We start from the raw sequence: 20,882 nt of genomic DNA on the forward strand, positions 1-20,882 counted from the left end.
TAGATTTCAGGATGAAACTTTGTTACCTGAATTCTGTAATAAATACATCTAGCAGTCATATAGTTCTGGCCAGCCCCAGGAAACGTTTCACTGACCTGAATATGTCAGTAAGAGGGAGAAGCAAATGACCGTACTGAAAAACAGATGAATGAGAAAACAGTAACCCAACTATTTACTGTATCATTGTAAATCATTTTTGCCACAATTCAGCAAATGCTTAAAATTGCTTAATTGCTGTTTGAAAACCATCTGTGATGCGCAATATATGATTTTGCTATGTGGACTGTCATAAACCATCATCTCAAATACACCCGAAGATGAAAGCACTGACAGCTTTGCCTGGAAACTCCAGCATCACTGTGAAGTCTGGAGGGAGGCAGAGCTTCTTCTTATCAACAGATTCATTTTCAGGAAAGGCAACTAAGTTTACTTTAAGAATAAAATGCATTCTGGTTTTCAGAATAACTGTTATTCAACCTCCATGTTTCCACAAAAAAAAAAAAGAAAAAACCTCCACCCATTAATTTAATAAATTCTGATTTCATTAGAATAAACTACCAGAAAAGAAGGAGAAAAATCACGTCTTTCATTTTGTGTCTGAGAAAATGGAGACAATATTTAGCGTTCACTTGTTACATAAGTAAAAAACCAACATTTTAAAAGCATGAAGATGAACATAAGACCAGCAAGTAGTCATTGAAAATTAAAAGAAAAGGAAAAGCTAAAGGGAAAAAAAGCAGTATTTTATCATTCCTTTCTTTGTATCTCACAGAAGAACACAGCTCACAGGAGCACCTACTCCAAGGCACTGAACAGATCACAAAGATGCGGATAACAGAGGATATGGAATAACAGCCCATCTCCTCATCAGCTCCAGGGCAGTACTGTGTTCAGCTTCTCTCGGTGACACTATGCAACAGCTGTTCCCTCCTGTACAACCAGGCATTTCTGAACTACCACTACAAAGCAGTATAATTTAACCACAGACGTCAGCAAACAGCTTTGTGCCTATCTGGATTTTTTTGCATGAAGTCGGTCAGGACAGATGTTCTACATCTTTTTCAAAATATAACGTAATATCAGTCCTCCTTACTGTGTTTTCAAGCACTAAAATGAAAAAAATGCTACTTGAAGTTAAAAAAAAGCTCTGAAATTCTGATACTTCTGGAACAAAGAGATTAACATTCTTCAATTAAGACAGGAGAAAGCTTTCTTCAAATTGATTTGCACTCAGTACAAACTATTTCATCAGTTCAGAGATTAGATGTATGGGTAAACTGGTTTCCAAGGTAACTGACCTAAGCATGGGGAAGTCATCAGGGTGATCAGTAATTCAAAAAATTCGGAAGGTACCATGTGGAAATAAAAGTCATTGAACTGTGTCTACTGAGATAAGCTTGAGATTTACTTATTTTACATAAAGCAGGGTAGGATTACTTAGAACAGTGTTTCTGATGTTTGAACTGCAAGGTCGGGAACAGTGCCTGAGAATCTGACACACAGCTGGTGGGGATGGCACGAAAGCACCGACATGTGAGCATCACCTCTTGGGCACCCCGAGCTCCCTGAAAGTATCTGCTGCAGTGCTATATGGAGCTAGGCAGAAGAGTTTTTAACACTCTTCTGAGTGTTAAAAACAGAGGAGATAGCTGAAGAATGAGTTTTAGGCCTCTGGAGGTCTGTGGTGAAGTTTCACAACAAATGCCACTGAAAACACATGAACCCAACAAACCCGGGTTTCCAAAGCCTGATGATGGTTTTTCAGGTTTTAGAGCTCTAGGCAATGCAGTTCTTAGACATGCACTTAGATAAGAGCAATGCAAAACATTCTGCATATTTAACTGTTTAATCCTTCAACACAGAGGTGAGTATCACTCAAGACAGCACTCAAAGGTTGTAATTTTTGATCCAGAAGCCAGGATTGGGCAAATGTTTAACCCTGAGTTTAACCCCAGTTGGCTGTACAGACTGGAAGGCCAGACCTGTGGCATTTCAGCCACAGAAAGCCCTGTCTTTTGGAGCCAGTTAAAACATAAATGAGAAATACAAGTTGCTGGCCATACACCCTGGCTTTTAGGTGTTTTTCACCTTTCCTCTTGCACAAGTTGCATAGCATATATTAATTTGCAGTATCAATTCATATTGAAATTTAAGTTCAAGGCAAAAGAAACCCAGTATCTGCTTGCAGACAAGTTGTTTTGTTTGTTTGTTTGTTTTTAACTGAAGACATGTATACATATGCAGTTACCAAAAAAAAGATTGTGCGTGCAAAAGAGGAAATGAAATTTTGAAGAGCAGTAGTCAGCAAAAAGAGGGAAATTGTGTCTAAAAAAGTATGAAAGAGAACATAAGTTGGCCATAAGCACAAATGCCCCTGTCCCCAGTGCACAGTGGCTTCATTTCTAAGCAAGCTTTGCACAGAGGTGGTTTATGGGCTGTGATCCCACTGAAGCGCCTCTACCTGGAGGTCAGAAAAATTTTCTCCTGGCAGCAGCTGCTCTCCTGTACCACTCCCAGTGGTAGCACAGGGCTGAGGAGATCATTTTCTGCTGTGGAGGTGGAAGAGGGGCCTTCTGGACAATCCACTCTTTCATCCACGGGACAGGAACTCTGAGCTGTCACTGAGGCCCAGTGCCACAGCAGGGCAGGCTGGCGGGGGACGGCCTGCCTTTGTGCCGAGGCCTAACTTGGGTACTTTGCTTTATTTGTTATAAACACAGCACCATGGCATGATAGATGCCCCAGTTCAATGCTGCTACTCTACACTGTGGGAAACTATATTGCTTTGCTTTTTTTCAGTGCTCCAAATAGCTTTTCTGAGAGCTTTGGAAAGGACCTGAGAAAGAAAAGACCAGCTCATAATATCTGAAATACTTTTCTGAGCTCAATCCTCTAAGCTGCTTCTCAAGCTAGAAACAGCATCACCGACTGCAAAAATTCAGGGGGCTTCTGTAGGAATATAAGCTGAATGAAATAGCTTTGCTAAGCCTTGCACTCAATGCAAATATCCCGAAATCACACGGAATTCTTGTATGCTGGTATGTGCATTTTGTGTACTGATTTTCTAATTTGCAGTACCAGAAAGAAGTTTTTGATACAGCACCAAGATAACCTGGCATAAACATACTGAGCAAAAATATCCTGTGCAGATTCAAACACAAAATCTTCCAGGTTATATAATGACTTTGGAACTACTTAAGGAATACAGTAAGGAATACATTTTCTTAACATATCCATGGAGAGAAAAAAGGTCTTTTCAGCTAGGCTAAGGAAGATCCATGGTACTGGAGGAAGCATTGATTTGGGTCTCACTAACAGCAGGACTCCACCACAGTTCCACACGTGCCCACTATACAGTAAAACAAAACCAAACCAAAAATCAAATTGAAGTCTGAGGCTCACAGCTCTACAAAATAAAGGCAGTTCTCATCCTGTAGGGTATTTCTTGCAGGAGTGGAAGTTCAGAGAGCTTCTCAATGGGATGGAATAATGTTTGTTTGCTTAGCTCCGCATCTCTGCATCAAGCTTCCCAGCACATTCACTCATAAGTTAGCACAGGAAGAATCACTGTACTTGCTGTGTAAACATGCTTAAAACACCACAGGAAAAAGAAAAAAAGGCCACCATCTGTAAAACAAGTAAAACAACATACAGCTGCCTCTACAGAATGGCACAGAGATGAATCAGTCAATCCCTGCAACTGCAAAAGAAAAATCTCTGATCCTTTAAATATTGCATTCTTCAAAACAGCTTACCAGAGGTCTGCACACAAGACCCAGCTTTGATCGGTGGTATGAGGGGAACATACACTTATTAAGTTGCACACACACAATCCTCCATGCTCATTTCAACCACGAATGTTGAATTTTGATTGGACGTCCTTCAATTGCCATAAATAAAATACTGTGAAACCATCAAACAAGTTCTACAGAAACCAGCATGCTGTGTCACTAACTCAAAGTGCATTTTCCATTCCTCAGGAAAAAAAAAAAAAAAATTCAGCTTGTGTTCACAGTCTCTTGTCAACCACAGAATTGTTAGTAAATTCTGTATCAATCCATCAGTAATTAACATTTGGGCAGACAAATTACAGAGAATTCATTTGGCTTATTTCATATAACATTTGAAGAAAAAAGACAAAGAAGAAGACTACATGGCAAGGTAAACTAGTCTTCTGCTAAGCACCAAAAGCTACAACCAGACTGCCTCTGGTACCAACCTGCCTAGTATAATTTTAATTCAAGTACACCTAATTTGTACTGCTGCCTGCAGCAATACATACACACATTCCCCATGATGCTCCCCCACGCCTAAATCTTTTTTGTTTCCTGTAAACAGCTTGATACCGCAATACAAAGAAAAGTTCAGATTCAGAGAATTGTAATTTGTTTCCTCCTTCCATTGGCCAAGCATATAATTACATCCATGACAGCTAATATTTCCAAACAAGTATCTAGTCACGTTGGACTGCTGCTGTGAAGAAAGTCAGCACTTTAATAAAAACAGTAAGAACTCAAGGTGCTTTCTTTTACCTCCTCTGTATTAATTACCGTTTCAGTTCTGCTAAAGATATCATTGCCAGTAATCCCACTCTTGACAGCCGTGGCTTCACGTTCACTAAGGAGCTATTACAATGAGTGAAGTACATCTTGGAGGCATTGGAAACTGCACAGAAATTCTCTTGAATCCAAATGGTGAAGGACGGAGAAGTGGTTCAGGAATGACTAAGCACTCAGTAGATGCAGCTGCAACTCCTGGCTCTGTCCACAGATCTCACCTGTACCTCCCTTAGCTGTAGATCAGTGAGCATACACTCTAAAACGTTTCTTCTAACAACACTCATCATCATCGTAAGGTTCCCAAAAAGGAGTTATCTGAGTTTTATTTTTAGCATTAAAATTTGAAGCTCTCCATTCCACTCCTATCTCTTCCTCTAAATCCAGCTGCATAACTGAGAACTATTCCATCTTCCCCTGTCTGTTTCTCGCCCTACAGTGTTATCTACTGGGCTTGTTTATATTCACTATGCAGACAAAGAGACATTCTAGTCACAAAGTGAATATCTCGATAAAGCCCTGACTGTATATCAAAAACAGGGCTGTTTCAAGGCATGAATAAGAAAGTCTATTCTGGTTATCCAGGATTTAAGATTATTCTAGTTTCTCTATTCAGTGCTGTTTTAATTATATTTTTTTCCTTGGGATGTGATTCAGGTTTGGATTCCTTTCTCACCTCCCAGGCACCACCTTCAAGCAAATAATGGGAGAGACAACATAAAAGAGAAATCAGATTTCAGTTGATATTGTCATGGAAGGAAACAGCATGGAAAAACATCCAGGGAGGAGTGAGGTTTGAGAAACAAACACTGTTTATTATCACCAACTAGAGACTACTCACAATAAGGCATTTATGGTCTTCTTATTTGGTCAAAGCAAAATACAACACTGTTGTATTGACTCAATTAAAAATGTGGAGCTGAGCCCTTAAACTCCCACAAAGTCCAACAGGAAATTAAGTCATTTTAGGGGTACTGCTCCACATAAGTAAGCATAAACAACAGTCATGGCCCTGCCTAGAGTCAAGGACCAGCACACTGAGTCAGGAACCAAAGTTTGGTGTTCTGCAGCCTCTCTAACTTACACATCTTCCAGCTGCAAACTCTTTCTGTAGAGATGTTTTCTGGCTCTGTGTTCAACAGAAAGAATGGAAGAGCACACAATTTAACCTACCTCATGATGAGGTAGAAACTCTCCTGAAAAATGGAAGAAGGTTTGAGTCACAGAATGGCTTGGGACCTCAAGGAGCACTCAGTTCCAACCCCCCTGCCATGGGCAGGGAAGCCTGCCATCACATCAGGTTCCCCAGAGCTCCATCCAACCTGGCCTTGAATGCCTCCAGGGATGGGGCACCCACTGCTTCTCTGGGCAGCCTGTGCCAGCACCTCACCACCCTCTCAGTGAAAATTCTTCCCTCAATATCTAATCTGAAACTCCCCTCTTCTACTTTAAAACTGTTCCCCCTTATCCTATCACTATCAATCCATGTACAAAATTGATTCCCCACTCTCTTTCCTAGGAACACGCTTCAAAGATGGTTCACTTTCTTCCAATTTGTTTTACTAGTAGCCTGGGCAAGCCAAAGTTTCTATGAGTATTATTTATAGACTTGGAACATATCTGAAAAAGTTGCCAGCCTTCATGAGAGAGAGTACATACACTCCAACATCACTAAGCACAAAACCCCAAAACTCCATTAAGCAGTAACAAAGGTTTTCCTAGCATCTCCTTGATCAGCTTAGAGATGTGATGTGATAACACAAAGGAGACTTGCTGACTACTAATTAATCTCATCAAGAACTGCTTTGAACTGAAAGCATTACATTCTTTCACGAAGCTGATGGCATTTGTTAGAAGCTGTCACCCAAAAAAAGCCTGGTATTTTTTTAGTTCTACATAAAAAGTACTAAAAGCTAGGAACTTTAAGTCATTTGCTCTCTTTTAGAGGCAGCTTTGAATTTACTTGAGCACTATTTGCTTTTGAAACTGTTTCCAACAAAGCATTATCTCATCCTTCTGTTGTTACTAGGAGATCTACCTGGAGCAAGCTTTCCAACACAACTCCTGTAATGCGTGAAGGGACCATCTCACCATTACTCAGTGTAAGCAGACAGCAGACCACCTGCTCAGCACTTTTTTAAGGTTCCTTGCAGAACAGACTGCAATTCCCAGCATCTGCTGCTATGGAAATACAGTCAGGGCAGAGTAAAGACCGGTACTCCCCACAGTCCTCAGGTTTTGTTTTTTCATTTTTTCATCATTATGTCTGTAGAGTTACTCTGTTACAGATGCATGCTAATGTAATGCCTTGTTTTCCATTCTTTATGCGTTAACTAAATGGTGCGGAAGCCCTGGCTCAGGACTCGCCTGCATTGTAATGACAGTGTCCAGCACTGTCCTCAGCCAGTGAGATTTGCCTTAGGCCAGATACATCATGGCAGTGAATGCTGCTATAAACTCAGAATTTCCTCCCTTCCATCATCCCCATGTTTGATGCCCCACCACATGCCATCGGCAGTTCTTGCACACAAGCTCAGTGAACTGAACCAAAGCCAGTGTTGTAACTACTGGAAATCTGCTCTCAGTACCAGTAAGCTAACCAGGACAAAGGACTGCTCAATGTCAGGGAGTCCCAAAAACCTGTAATACTTTATTTCTGATGGTAACACTGAGTTCTGCATGAAATACACAGATGAGGTTATCATTACCAGCAGTTGGTTCACATAAAGGTATTTTAAAGGTAGTTTATACTACAACTATATGAGGCCTAAAAGGAGGGCAGGGGACAGACCAACTTCTCTGCTACAAAAAATAAAATGTTGACCTTCATTTTCAAAGTAATTCAAGCCAACCATTAAAAGACAGCTTGTATTCAGTGAATCATCAATGGAGCTGTATCTTGGAATTCCAGCACGTATGAGAGACCAGGAGTTTGAGCTAGTATTTCATGACCATAGTACCAGCCTTGTTAAATAGAGAACAAAACATACCAGAGAGAAGCTGCACCGTGATTACCCATTTTTACTACTGAACTCCTAGCAGGCTTGCCTTGCACTGTGAAAATTCTTGCAGATAAAGCAAGTCCCACACCCTTGGGAGCATTCTGTTTATCAAAGATGAATTTAACAGGGTTTTCAAGACAAAATTTTCTCTTTCAAAACCTTTTGAGGAATTACTACTACAACATTTTATTAGCTGAATACCTGCATACACAAATAAATGCGTTCTTTCAATTCTTACTTTTCTGGGTGTGCAGATGTGTATTTTAAAAAACGGCCATCAGCAGATCTGCCTGTGCAAGCTGGCCACGTGAAGGGGCATTCCCTGCAACGCAGCCCAGAGCAGATGGAGCTTCCTCTCCCCTCAAGTGTCAGCCACAGCTTAACCAGGTTCAAGGACAGCTGCAGCAGAACATATGGCACACCTAAATTCTGGTGTCTGACACAGTGAAGAGGCAGACTATCAAAAGCAATGAAGAGTGAGATTAGATCTGTGGAGGAAAGAGTGCAATCAGACGAACAGCATTTGGAGCCACCATGGATATGAAGCTACACATTTCACAGATACTTTTTAAAACAAATTTTAATTGATAAACTTGAAAATATATACATAAGCAAATGCAGAAAGCTTGAGGCAAATTCACTTCCTGGTACATCTCTATTTAAATTACTAGTAAGATCTGCTCACTAATGGCAATATAACTGACTGATGCTGCTCTGACCTAACACTTTCACAAACTAGCAAGAGATGACGAACTAGAAACTGCGTGTATTTCTTATGTCCACTGCTTTCTAAACCATTTGTTTCTCGCTGAGATATTTTTATGTATTTAAACATGATATACTTTGAGATAGCATATCATTTAGAGCTAAATCTTTTAAAGAGAATGAATTAAGATCTTGGTATAAAATTGTAACAAAATAAAAAAGGCTTTACATAAAAAGTGTCATGAGTCAGGTAAATTAAGAGTGATGCTAATGTGAAATTAAAAAATAAAGTTCATGAGGGCCTGAGCAAAATGAAACTGTTTTGGATTCACAAAGTTCAGCCTGCTCAAATGTGACATCATACTCATCTACATCAGTTTTATGTCATACCAAAAAATAGAGCGTAACTGAGGGAAAATTACAGCAGTTATACAAGCTGCAGTATTTGAACTAACATTCTCCCACAAAAGAAAGTAACTTCCAGTTGATAAATGAGCAGATATCCATCAGTTGAAGTGCATTCCTGAAGATGCACCAAAAGTGCCCTGAACAGTGTAGCACAAATGGGGGCAGAGCACCGTACTGCTGAACCTTCACAGCCACAACAGACACCTGGCCTATCTGACTCAAAAGAATACTCCAGTTAAAACTTGAACAAAATGAAATAGACAAAAGAATCTTTCCAGATTAACAACCACTTTTATGGAAAAAGAAAGCCCACGTAGCAGTGGCACAAAATAAAAAGATCACAAAATAACCCACAGAGAATGCTTTACCAAGACAAACTCTGCAAAAAAGAACAACATAAAAGGAACCATAGAAAATTCTTCAGCCTTTCAAGTGATGACTGTATGTAAAACAATGAGAAAAACTCATAAACTGAAAATTTAAAGAAGATACTTGTCTTTTTTTCTTCGCTATGTTTAAAGTAATGCAAAATATACATAAGTATGTAGCCCTAGAGAACAACATAACAGAGCACAGAAACCGAAACGACGTCCCAGGCCATCAAGAACGATAACGGCACTCTGGCAAATATCCACAGTCAATATAGGGCAAAAACCTGAAAGAGAAGACAAGCAGAGAGCAGACCCACTACATACATAAATAACAGGGAACAGCAGTGCTCAGATAACATTGTGCAATCAACTGAGACAAAATGGGAAAGAAAGTGTGCAATTGTATATTCCAGGTAACACTGCACCACAGGACTACTGATGCACCACTACATAGCAGGGATTATAAAATGCCACTTGTCATGGCCAGTGACCCCAATTTACTGGGAGTTGCTGAGTTTTATGAAATTAGCAGAATGCCTTCTTTCCTTCATTACAGAAATGATTTCATAGAGAAGCTAGCAAACATTACTAACTCCAGACATTTTACAAAGCAATTTTGAGACTGTAGTGAAGTTGTACAGCACAACATGGAATTAGTTACCAACTCAGCCACACGGTCACATCTGAACATTCACATTCTTAATTCCCAGCAGAGCTTAAGCAGCTAAGGACAGAGACAGGAACACACATGCTGAGGCCACAGTCGTATGTAACGTATCAGTGGGCTTTGCCTCTGTTGCAAATGAACACTCCTCCTTAACTGTTTTATTTTTGTTCAGGTCATTTTTAATGTCTCCTCTTGGTCATAAATATTTAACTAATAATATTTGTTTAAACATTTCTCAAATCTTTTTGTGTTGTTCAACAATGCTTATAAATTCAGGTCATTCTGCTCATCCTACGGCACAACAAAATACATACAAAAATAACTTCAATCCCTTTTTTGGGTAGTTATTTTGATTGAGAAACAGGAAACATTGCTGTGCCTAAGTTCTTGTTAACAGGAAACATTGAAAGGCTACTAACAATCCTTAATCTAAACCTACTGTCTGTCAGGGGTAATGGATATGTATATGCATGCAAAGGTCATTAACTTGTGTCACCAATTAAGGTGACGCTCCAGTCTCTGGCACACCAACGCAGCCGCAGTTCTTCCCTTTGCTTTTCTTGCAAAGCAGCAAAATGCAGCACCCTGTAGATACTCTGTAATTGTTTGAAGTCCACAAAAATTCAATATTGTGAGCATGTTGAACAATGAAGCGTGGTCTGTCACATCATTCTACAGCGTTTAACACCATGACTCTAATTAGCAATTAAATATACATTATAGGCATCGAGAAAAAAGGAAAGGGCAGAGCTTCACAACTCAAAACACAAGCCACAATTTCCCTACCTAAATGTTTATGTGTTTTAGGAGTAGTAAAAAACATTAAAAAAACCTTCTAAATCCTGGAAATCTTTATTTGACCACACTCACCACAACTACAAGTAACGACTCAAGCTGTATTCATTGAGGTCTTGTTATAATAAATGTTTTTAAACAACAGTAATTACTACATCAGCTCAAGGAGGGAAGGTTTAGACTGGACGTCGGGGGAAGTTCCTTACAGAGAGAGTGGTGAGGAGTGGTGAGGTGCTGGCACAGGCTGCCCAGAGAGGTTGTGGATGCCCCATCCCTGGAAGTGTTCGAGGCTAGGTTGGATGGGGCCCTGGGCAGCCTGGTCTAGTACCAGATCTGGAGGTTGGTGGCCCTGCCTGTGGCAGGGAGGCTTGAACTTGATGATCCTTGGGATCCCTTCCAACTCAAGCCATTCTATGATTCTATGATCCTACATGCAGGGAAAAACATACAGGAACTGCTGCAACATCTCTGGATTTCCAGAACCACACGTTGTTACAGAATCATAGAATCATTTAAGTTAGAAAAGACCATCAAAACCATTGAGATCATCACGTCCAACAATCAGACATATCACTAAATCAAACTGATCCCATCACTAAACCATGTCATAATTTGATAAGCAACACGAGAGCTCACTCTATATTTTACCAATATCAAAATTAAAGTTGCTTCTGGATGTAATTCAGCTACTTCCTTTGCCAGAGTTCACAACTGGCAACATAATTAATTTTCTGAGGTAATGAAGCCTTAAACCTAGCATGGCTGAGGCACGCAGGAGCTCTGGGTCCATACCTCAGACACTGCAGTGCCCAGGTGCTTCCTGCATCAAGGAGCCCAGAACTGAGCCCAGCACTACAGATGAGGCCTCACCAACACTCAGGGAGGGGCAGGGTCAGCCTCTCAACCTGCGGGTAGTACTTTACCTAGCCCAGGATACCATTCGCCTTCTTTGCAGCAAGGAAATGAGCTGCTGGCTCATGCTCAGCTTCGTGTCCACCAGAGCCCCATGTCCTTTTACACCAAGCTGCCTTCCAGCCCAGCAGCGCCCACTGTGTCCTGGTGCTAGGTTGGTTCCTCTGGTGCAGGACCCTGAACTTCGTGATATTACCAGCAGCTGACATCTCAGTCTGCCAGTTTTCAAGCTACCTCACTGTCTGCTCTTCTAGGCCATACTTCATCAGCTTCTCCATAAGGATGTTATGTCAGAGTCATCACTGAAGTGAAAGTAGACAAAATCCTATCATTCTCCCTTCATGCACCCAGCCAGTCATTTCATAGAAGAAGATTATCAGGCGGGTCAAGTGTGACTTCTCCTTTTTAATGGAGAAAACTTACTGGTAATGACTGTATCATGCTCTTGTACTTAAATACAGTATGTAATCATTTTTGATCTCCTGCTACAAAGACTGGAAACTGTTTTACTGGCAATAAGGAGAAAAGAAGAAAAAAAATCAACCCAATTTAATGGTATTTCCTCCTTCACACACCTTAAAATATTGACATGAGAGCAATGTGAAAATATAAAGAATACAGCTTTCAGTCAGTCTACCAGATTACAGAGGTGAGACAAAACTGAGCTACTACTTCAGGGGAAACTGCTGGGCAAAGAAGAAGAAAAAGCTGTGCACTCTGGTAGTCTCACATTCTTAAACACCATACTGAAATGTTCTCAGTTTCATTAGTGCACTTTGCCACATTTCAAAGGATCACGGAATCACCAAGGTTGGAAAAGACCTCCAAGATCATCCAGTTCAACCATCCACCTCCCACCAATATTTCCTCACTAACCCATGTTCCTCAGTACAACATCTAAACGTAATTTCTAAATGCCCAGCTTATGACTGTTATATTTTTTCTAGAGTGCTCAGAAATATCCAGAATCATCAGTTCACCCTAGTCTGCCCTTTTGAAAAAAACTGGAGTATTCAAATATTCTGATTATTCCAGTTAAGAAGTACAGGCACATGAAGTCTACAGGACAATTACTTAGTTCAGTGTTTACAAACAGCAATCTTTGGGCTCCTAGGTAGGCAGAGCTAACAGGAGAATATATACTTAGATATCTCTAGGTATGGAGATTCTGATGAAACATGTGAGTATCTAAATATGCCAGTCCATCTTTCAAAATGACTGCAAACTTAAAAGATGCAAAGATGATTAAAACCTGGACTAAACTTTGCGATGTTTGTTTACCATGAAGACCATGATCTAGCTGGATTAGGCAGGAGTTTGGTAATATGACTTTCAAGAGCCTCTACAGCTTATTGCTTTTGAAAAATAACATGGATAGTAAGACACGTTATGAAATGAAAGGCGCTAGGCCTACACACAGCATAGAGTGAATACAAAAAGATGTCCTTTCAACATGAACCAGCATCTTACGCCCTTGAGATTACACACTGAATACTCAGGTAGATGGAAACTGCGGAGAAGAACATGAAAAAAATACAGATGTGCACAGGGTAAGAAGCACCACTGCAGGTGTGCTAACACAGAGCACACAGAGCACACAAAGCTGAATTCTGCATTCACACCTTCCACTGACTTTATCGTATGGAAATATCTGAGGGAGCTGACAGGTCTCTCGAATCAATTTAGTGAGTAAAATTAGCTTCAGCTCTCACTAGAATACTCACTATATAAAAAGGACACCGGAGAACAACAGGTATCATTTTGTACCATTTAACTGCGGGAATAGCAGCTACTTTTTTAATAGATTATTCATGGCCTGTAAGTTCAATAGTAGTGAAGGAAATCCCATACCTGAGGAGAATTAATAGACATTGCTAGACAATACAATGGCCTATTAGAACCATAAGAAAAGAGAAGGAAATTGCCCGTGCCATTGCTCACTATTACAACTCTTTAATCTTAGTTGGAAAATACTCAATTCCACCTTAAAAGAGGAACACTGCCTCTTAGTCCTCAAGTGTTTTTCTTTATGAATATACCGGAGATGCCATTATGCTCTTTTTCAGACTTTGCCATCCCTCACTGAGCAAGATAGATTTATTAAGCCCCCTGTTTTATGATAGAACTAACCAACAAAAAGGATTAAGAGCACCAAGTTGCTGCAGCTCTCCTGCAAACTCACGCATCTGAGGTAGAATCCACCACAGTCCTGATGAAGTCTCCTCAGTGAGTTACAAAAGCACATCCAGAATTCCCTGCCGCTACCAAAACATGTTGCTTCATGTACCTAGAATTCCATTTCCCTCCTCACAGCTGCATCACACTGCGGGTTGCCGCTGTTGTTCTGTGCAAGCTACTCACAGACTGGCTTTCTCCTTAATTCTCCCTCCCTACAAAAGAGTCACTGGTTTGCAGCCTGTATAGCCCATCCATACCCACAACTCAAGTCCTCCCAGTCACACATATTTTACCACAAGCCCTCTATGCGATGCTAAGGCTTCCCACTTGCTGACATAAGCAACTGCTGCTAGCATGCTCCAACTTCCTAAGACAGGACTACTGAAATTTTTCAGTTGCTATATCTTATCAAAGGCAGACACTAATTTAGTCTGACATACACTACCTCTCATAAATTCATCCAGATGTATTCTATTTTTCCATTTGCCTCCCTGCCTTTGATTATTCTTTTTTCTTTATTGCTTTGCTATAAGAAAGAAAAAGAGATTAATAATTTTCAAGCTGCCAAAAACATCTCTTCAGTATGTTTTGAAAAATAGCCACTGTGTTTGCTCTTTTACAGTTAAATCCCATCTCCATTTCTATACTGCTGTTTGTTCTGTTTGTTTTGAAATGTATTTTAGAAGACTTTCTGAAATACAACTTCTTCCTTCCAACCACCATCCAACCTGAGTGCTAGAACTTCTGTTCATCTTCATTTCACCATAAGAACTTTCACTGTAAGAGTTTCTTCTTGCACATTTATTTCACTCCAAACCCTGACTCCATGTTCAACCTGACCCAACTGTACTAAAAAAAAGGCACAATATTACAATACACTGGGAGTGATAGCTCTAATCATAACCTCACGCTTACTGTGCGATGTCTCACTTCCCCTCCTGTTACATATTCAATGGATAAACAGCTTTTCACTAGCCAGATTATTTTCCTTTACAAGGTCAAACTCTGCTTGACTTCTGGCACCATCTTATTCACACTTTAAAACTTTTGAACTCTGTGGCAACTTCCATTTTTTCAACAACCACTTTTGCCACTCCTTGCAAATTCTTGGCTAGCTTCTGCTATTCTCTTTGGCTGACTTCTCTTGTAGTCAGATCTGCAATTCTTCGGCTCATGTACTCTGCCTTTTTCTGGAATGCAAATTCTGAATGCAAGAGGCTCCAAGAACCCCCACTGTTAGCTCCCCTGGTGCTCTGGTTCACCTCATTTCAATCCATTTCCCTACAGCTTCTCAGTCGGCATATCTGAAATTCAAAACCTTTAATTGGAAACCCTTTCAATTTAAACCACATAAACCTCTGATTCATTCAATCAATCACTCATTGATTGTTTTTCTACAAATGGCTCTTCTAGAATGTCCTCTGTGCTTATAAAACAAAGTTCAAAGGAACAGTATTTCTGTTTAGTTCACTATCTGTGTATGAACACTGCGGCCAGGAATAACTGGTCCCTGGACCTAGCAGTGCAATTCAAGTCTCCACAACACTCTGTGCTCTAGACAAATAGCTTTATTCCATCCACTGTGCTCCAATATCATTTCCTCTATATTTAATATGAGAAAACTCTTCCGCATTTAAAATTACCATGTGCCAAGGCTCCCAGACAGTGAAAGCATATACAATTCCAGCTCAGTAACGCACTTCACATATGAGATAACTATGCAGAAGAGAGACTTGCCTGTTAGTGTCTAAAATAGCAACTTGTTCTGTAATGTTTCATCTTGCTGTTCTCTACCTGAGAGCATCCAGCCTCTTTACAGGAAAATGCCAATTTCTTGTTCCCTTCCCTGACAAAATATACAAAATGTTTTGCCAAGATTTCTTGTAACAAATGTAACTGAAATATAGAGCTCAGTCCCAGAAATACTCCATATATTCTACTACAGAACAAAGAAACTAGTTTTAAACTATTAACTTTTACAAATAGTCAAAGTCTGTGTCATTATCTCTGCAATATACTACATTTTATTACTACTCAGTCTGTAGAATTTGCCACAGTTTGTAGCACCTGAAAAAACACATAAAGCCATTTTACATAGCGTGTTTCAAGCTACCTAAGCATGAGCTCCGTATCCCAAGCTATTTTATAACTGAAAATTAACAGAGCTGTTAAACAACTTTCTGCCTGTTTTATGGAGTTCAAACACATGCATAAGGGTTCAGTGTCGTGTTCAGTATTACCGCAGAAGTCGGCAACAGAGCCTAAGCCCACTTAATTCCTAGTTTCATCGAGTCATAAAATGAGTAAGGCTGCAAAAGACCTCTAAGATCACCCAGCCCAACCATCCACCTACCATCAGTAATTCCCACTAAACTGTGTCCCTCCGTACAGTCAGAGCTGCCTTCCATTCCTCCTGTTGTAAGCAAAGCACAGACACAGCAGAAGTAGATTTAAGGAAAGGAAACACTCTTCCAGTGGCTTCAGAAGGAAGCTGCACATCTATATTTCTTTGTAAGGATTCCTAAATAACCCATTCAAAACTACTCATTTTAAATATCAGATAGCCTGAGGATCCCTCTGCAAGTTCTCTGACATCTGCCTTCAAGTGCCCAAGATGCACCAGGACCACTTCATTTATAGAACCATGGGCTCACTGAGGCTGGAAGGGACACGTGGAGATCATCTAAACCCAATTCCATAGTCACTCAAGTAAAACACAATTAGAAGCATTGGCAAGGTTGGCACCTGGGAGCATAATTGCTTGTGGGGAAGTAACCTTCACTTATCACTGCTGTGAACCAAAAAAACACTTGAGCAAGATTTTAACAGTGGATAAATACCACACTAAACATTGAATCAGCAAAGAAATACTTCCTTTTTCTAAGGAATTTGACAACACTACTAAAATTTGACAACACTGCAAGCATACTTTATTTTGATGTTTACTAGTCAATATTTTGGACAGCAAAAATTACCAAAGTGACTGTAGTGTCAAACTGTTTCAGATTCACTCTTCTCCACCATTTAGAAACCTGAATAAGTTTTAGTGAGAAAAAAATGAGGAATAACTAAAGAAAAAAAAAAAAGTACTCCTGGAATTGATTATTTACTGAGAAAAAAAATAGCATGCAGTTCCTAAGAAACTTAAAAACAATTAAATGAGATACAAATGCCATTTATATTTAAACTGATCTTCAGCCACAGCACTCCTGGGAAAACCTCTTCAGAGGCTCACATGAAAAAAAAGAGTGAAGCACAGATTCAGATTTGTGATGACAAACAAAACACGATCTGGAAAGCTGAAATGCTGTACTTACGTTGAACAACAAGAGAGAGGAGCAGCCCATGAAGCATGGACACCAGAGATTGTAACTCTTTTGTCTGAAATTAGATGCAGTATGGATGTCCCATCCACTGTACACGCTACACTCCTGTTAAGTCCTCTCCCACTGATCCTACAATGCAGGGTCCCCAAAGGAAGCTTTGTGCAACCCTGAAACTGGATGGGCAACTCTGGAATGGCACCATCCTTGCACCCCGAGCTCCCTCCCACCCACCTGGTGGTCTGACTGCAGCCTACCCAACCCCTCCAGTCCCTCAGCCATGCTGAGCACAGTCCATGCAGCAGACATCAATTTCTGCAAGCAGCTTTGACTGGTTTATCACATTCCTTGTGCCAGAAATAGGGTATCGACTGGAGATATAGCCATCAGCTATTGGTACACCAGAACTGAAAAGAGGAAGAAAGGTAGGCATTAACCTTCCATCCTAATTCTATCCAAGAAGGAGGAAGGATGGTTCTTTTTAAAAAAAGTCTGTGATATACGTGGACGATTAATACTCTTTCCACGCTCCAACAAATGGAAGTTAAGAGCTAATGAATCATGTGCTGCTGGCCAGCCCTGCCTAATTATCCCATAATGTCTGGGATGCAGCATATAACTGAACTCCCAGGCAACCCTGCAAAACTCAACAAACGGCCAACAATCCACAGAAATTCCATACTTTTTTTTTTCTTTTTTTTTTTTGGTAGAAAAGCATCCCTGAGAAAATCATTTGATTACATTTCTTTCTCATCACACCTACAGAACGTTTCACCTCTTACACTTGGAAGTTTCAGTTCTGCCACTGAGCAGATACTAAACGCCTCCTCACAAGAACAATCCAGTGCTGACCAAGGCTTCCATATTGCTACGCAGACATTCCGCATGCAATTAATGTGCACAAACCCTGTTCAGCAACATGCAGACTCATGCCCTCTCCCACCAGGAGCTCCTTCTTGCCTCCCTTTGGAACATTTCTATGATCAGCACAGAGCAGACACACACCTGCTCAGAACAGGGAGGCAGTGCTCCAAGAAACAAGAAACTTACCCAGACACAGACGGTCCCCATGCAGCCACCAACTGCAGGAGAGCCAAGGTCAGCACATAACCCCACAAACCTACAGTGAGGTCCCATGGAGCACAGGATGGGTGACAGTCTGTAACAGAGGAATTTCCCGTATCACTGTCCTCTGTGCTTCTCTCCAGAGCAAGTTTCCAAATCAGTTTCCTGCTCAGGTGATAAGCAAAATTCAATATTTCTTTAGTTGGATGATTTGTTCACCTGTCTGCCTGTATCTCAATGTTTGTCATAGTCCAAAGCATCTCCACTAATGCAACAAAAAAGTTCCTCTAAGTGGTGACAGAATCTCTGCTCTTCCATCTTAGCACTCTTTGCACGTATTTCTTGGTCACCTCCCTGAAAATTCGCATGGAACAAATGGTTTAACCATTACCGACTCAAAGATGTTTATGCTGCTGAGACCCTTGAGTAACAGCTTTAGGGCACTACCCACTCATTTCACAGGTTACAAATTCACACTCTGATTTTATTATTTCAAAGCTCACCTGTAGGAGAACGGAGGTATGATACTGTGAAATCAGCACTGGGTGCAACTGCTACCTACCAGAGCATTTAAGCACAAATTGCTCCATTTTAATAAAGGCTAAACAGTTTTCAGCTTCAGAAAATACTCCTAAATTGCTTTGTGTTTTCCTCTCTCACACACAATACGCGTATGGCAAAGTTTCAGATAAGTATTAATGAAAGAAGATAGTCTCTCTAATGCATGAAATGGCCAAAACTGGAAAAATTCTTACATAGTGGCACACTTTTCTGCTAGCAAGCATCCCTGCAACGTATAGCTGAAGTGGCTCACCTGCTGAATGTGTATGGTACAAATGCAAGAGGGGACTGGAGGATTCTGTGCACTGATAGGTATTTGCTGGACAGAAGCTGTTCCTCAAAGCCAGCTCTCAGCCTCCTTGCACCGTGCTGAATTAGTGAGGCCATCAAAGAGGCCACACAGGAGCCCACAGGGACAAGTTTCTGTCCCCAGCTGCCATCCCAGCTCCCTGCCTGCAGCAGGGCAGGCCACGGGGAAGGGCAGGCAAGCAGCTTGCTGTCTTCCACGACTTGGCTATACTTCTTCCTCCTGAGGGGTCTCGCTTCTTCCTCCCCATGTGGCCAACAGGCTGCATTTGCTTGAGGGGCACAGGACACAAGACATCACCCCTCCTGCATTGCTTTCTCTCAATGCAGCTTTTATTCTGCTTTCCTCCTGGCTACAGATGCTAAAAGAATTAAAGACACGATTCTTTTACTTTGGGTAAGCAAGAATGCCTTATTCCAAAACCCACAACAGATATACTCTTTCATTAATCAAGCAAATCATTGTTAGAGCATTTTCCTGATGGACTGCTATTATTACTTGATAATATATAATATGACATAAACATAGCGTGAAACTCCTGAGCAGAAAAAATGTTTTACCTAAACAATAAGAGAATATTTGACGACAATTCAGACACAGCACAGCAGTACACCACTGTCAGTGTTCCTCTGAGTCCTTTCAAAGAGCCAGAGCAGAAAACCCTACCATCCAGAGTAACGTCACCGTGGTTGCTTTCCAAATTCTTATCTTTCCTATCTATAATAAACATAATAAAGCCAATTTGTGTTGACTGCGTCCAGAAGACAGAGAAGTCATCTTACGTGTTAGTGCAGCCAGAGGGGAAGGAGAGGGAGGGGGCACCTTCCAGAATCCTGTGTAATAGAAGTTTTCTCTGCTTCATCTCCAAAAAATTTAAAGAAATTCAGCTCATTTAATTACATGAATAATCCAGAGGGAGCACAAACACTGTTGGAATTTTTGGTCAATGACACAAGCCTAAATAAAATACTAACAACAAAAAAATTCCATTATCTTGGCACTGAATATTTTGTTTCAGTCTAAAGAATGGTCCCCTACAAGCATGAAGAGCATACGGCCATTCCCCTTTCTCCATACCACAATTAATGGATGCCAAAACTTGCTTGCTTCATTCAGATTGAGATTTCCTAGTACAGCTATGCATACCTTACCCTAACGCAAACCACAGGTGGTGCAAACACAAGTTTTATAAACAACATTACTTCACATTCAATAGTAAAATTTTTTTAGTTGACTTTGTAATTTTCAATACTGAACTCACACAGAAACAATGCATTTTGATGAAAGATCTTTGATTTAAAAATGTGTACACTTCAAGTACTCCACCACTTTTAGCCTTTCAAGAGCCCTTTCTGAAAAAAAAATGACTGTGTTTCTGGATGTTCATTAAACATAACTTCAAAATAAAGTGCTTCTATACATAATTCCAGGACTCCACGGTGAAATACTGATACAAAAACATGAATCATCATTCCTTTCTAGCTGAAAATACCCAAAATAGTCTGCATTCTTGCCTGCAGTTTCAAGGTGATCAAGAACACACCTGGAAGAACTCTGCAAGAAACTTAGCCTTCATTAGGTGTTACAGGCAGCTGACTTCCGCCCTTCTGTAGCTTCTTACTTGCATTGACATACACTAAATACCCATATTAAGATGTAACAAGGTTTTAAAAAGTAAAAATGCTACTAGAAAAGGTGATACTAATTCAGATGAAGAACAATAACTGCCCTCTGCTATTGAGACAGAGCCACTCTACTACAGCACACTGTACTTCATGGCATAGTGTGTAAACACAGTGACTTAAGAATATCTGAGAGCTGAAGCAAAGCCATCCAATCTAAAGAAGCTGAAGTTTCAATGGAAAAAAGAAAACCCAACAACCAGCACGAAGGCCACCAAACACCCTCTCCTATGTTCACCATGTGATTACAATTCAGTCATGTCCATCAAAATATGCATGTTAAAATTCTCAGACTCCACAGACTCCTGAGCCTCCATTCTCAATTTCAGTGAGCTCAGATAGCCACCAAG

The 20,882-nt window shown here is 40.5% G+C and overlaps 1 protein-coding gene across 5 annotated transcripts in view; it reads right to left on the minus strand.

Annotated features, from left to right (window-relative positions):
- The window catches only part of PPP1R9A (protein phosphatase 1 regulatory subunit 9A), a 168,512-nt gene that overhangs the window by 107,907 nt on the left and 39,723 nt on the right, over positions 1-20,882 (minus strand). The gene's annotated exons all lie outside the window — the stretch shown is intronic.

The sequence above is a fragment of the Phasianus colchicus genome, chromosome 6, assembly GCF_987193195.1.
Source record: "Phasianus colchicus chromosome 6, bPhaCol1.hap1.1, whole genome shotgun sequence".
Taxonomy (NCBI): Eukaryota; Metazoa; Chordata; class Aves; order Galliformes; family Phasianidae; genus Phasianus; species Phasianus colchicus.